General features: G+C 67.1%; 1 protein-coding gene across 2 annotated transcripts in view; it reads right to left on the bottom strand.

Moving 5' to 3' along the window:
* rangrf (RAN guanine nucleotide release factor) overlaps nt 1-2,500 on the bottom strand; it is a 9,211-nt gene that overhangs the window by 2,857 nt on the left and 3,854 nt on the right. The gene's annotated exons all lie outside the window — the stretch shown is intronic.

Below are 2,500 nucleotides of genomic sequence, written 5' to 3'. Positions count from 1 at the left end.
ACAAATGAGAATCTGTCAACTGAACAGAGGCCACAGAACGCACCGCTTCTTAACGCCGCACCTGCAGAGACGGAGACACAGGGGTTCCCTGCCCAAGACCACACACACCTGTCTCACACACCTATCGCTCTGCTCCAGGAGCACTTCACGAGGCTGGAGATAGAGCTAGTGCAGCTCAGAGAAACCGTGCTTAAACAGCAAGCTGTGCACTCACACACACGTGCATGTACTGAACTCCAGCAGCACACAGAACACATGACACAGAAACTCCACGCCCTCACGCAGCTGAGAGAGCTCCAGCGAGAGAAAGACGGATATCTGAGTGAACTGACAGCACTGAGGCTACAGCTACAGCAGGACAGAGAACAGTCCACACTAAACCTGGCACAACTGCTCAGAGAGCTGCAGGAGGAGAGAGAGCAGCAGCGCTGCGAGATAGAAGCTCTACAGGAGCAGGTGAGAGAACTGCTCAAGGTCAGGGAGGAACCAGAGCACAGCCACAGAGCACAGCCTCTGCCTTCTACCCCACTGCCCTCCACCCCACTGCCCTCCACCCCACTGCCCTCCACCCTCCACCTCACTGCCCTCCACCCCACTGCCCTCCACCCCACTGCCCTCCACCTCACTGCCCTCCACCCTCCACCTCACTGCCCTCCACCCCACTGCCCTCCACCCCACTGCCCTCCACCCCACTGCCCTCCACCCTCCACCTCACTGCCCTCCACCCCACTGCCCTCCACCCCACTGCCCTCCACCCTCCACCTCACTGCCCTCCACCCCACTGCCCTCCACCCCACTGCCCTCCACCCTCCACCTCACTGCCCTCCACCCCACTGCCCTCCACCCCACTGCCCTCCACCCCACTGCCCTCCACCCTCCACCTCACTGCCCTCCACCCCACTGCCCTCCACCCCACTGCCCTCCACCCTCCACCTCACTGCCCTCCACCCCACTGCCCTCCACCCCACTGCCCTCCACCTCACTGCCCTCCACCCTCCACCCCACTGCCCTCCACCCCACTGCCCTCCACCCCACTGCCCTCCACCCCACTGCCCTCCACCCTCCACCTCACTGCCCTCCACCCCACTGCCCTCCACCCCACTGCCCTCCACCCTCCACCTCACTGCCCTCCACCCCACTGCCCTCCACCCCACTGCCCTCCACCCTCCACCTCACTGCCCTCCACCTCACTGCCCTCCACCTCACTGCCCTCCACCTCACTGCCCTCCACCCTCCACCTCACTGCCCTCCACCCCACTGCCCTCCACCCCACTGCCCTCCACCTCACTGCCCTCCACCCTCCACCTCACTGCCCTCCACCCCACTGCCCTCCACCCCACTGCCCTCCACCTCACTGCCCTCCACCCCACTGCCCTCCACCCCACTGCCCTCCACCCTCCACCTCACTGCCCTCCACCCCACTGCCCTCCACCCCACTGCCCTCCACCCCACTGCCCTCCACCCTCCACCTCACTGCCCTCCACCCCACTGCCCTCCACCCCACTGCCCTCCACCCTCCACCTCACTGCCCTCCACCCTCCACCTCACTGCCCTCCACCCCACTGCCCTCCACCCCACTGCCCTCCACCCTCCACCTCACTGCCCTCCACCTCACTGCCCTCTACCCCACTGCCCTCCACCCCACTGCCCTCCACCTCACTGCCCTCCACCCCACTGCCCTCCACCCTCCACCTCACTGCCCTCCACCCCACTGCCCTCCACCCCACTGCCCTCCACCTCACTGCCCTCCACCCCACTGCCCTCCACCTCACTGCCCTCCACCCTCCACCTCACTGCCCTCCACCCCACTGCCCTCTACCCCACTGCCCTCCACCCCACTGCCCTCCACCTCACTGCCCTCCACCCTCCACCTCACTGCCCTCCACGCCACTGCCCTCTACCCCACTGCCTTCTACCCCACTGCCCTCCACCCTCCACCTCACTGCCCTCCACCCCACTGCCCTCCACCCCACTGCCCTCCACCCTCCACCTCACTGCCCTCCACCCCACTGCCCTCCACCCCACTGTCCTCCACCCCACTGCCCTCCACCCTCCACCCCACTGCCCTCCACCTCACTGCCCTCCACCCCACTGCCCTCCACCTCACTGCCCTCCACCCCACTGCCCTCCACCCTCCACCTCACTGCCCTCCACCCCACTGCCCTCCACCCCACTGCCCTCCACCTCACTGCCCTCCACCTCACTGCCCTCCACCCCACTGCCCTCCACCTCACTGCCCTCCACCCTCCACCTCACTGCCCTCCACCCCACTGCCCTCCACCCCACTGCCCTCCACCCCACTGCCTTCTACCCCACTGCCCTCCACCCCACTGCCCTCCACCCTCCACCTCACTGCCCTCCACCCTCCACCTCACTGCCCTCCACCCCACTGCCCTCCACCTCACTGCCCTCCACCCTCCACCTCACTGCCCTCCACCCCACTGCCCTCCACCTCTCTGCCCTCCACCTCACTGCCCTCCACCCCACTGCCCTCCACCCC

This window comes from Pangasianodon hypophthalmus, chromosome 27 (assembly GCF_027358585.1).
Source record: "Pangasianodon hypophthalmus isolate fPanHyp1 chromosome 27, fPanHyp1.pri, whole genome shotgun sequence".
NCBI lineage: Eukaryota > Metazoa > Chordata > Actinopteri > Siluriformes > Pangasiidae > Pangasianodon > Pangasianodon hypophthalmus.
Note: the sequence above shows the minus strand (reverse complement) of the source record. Positions and strands in the feature narration are given on the sequence as shown.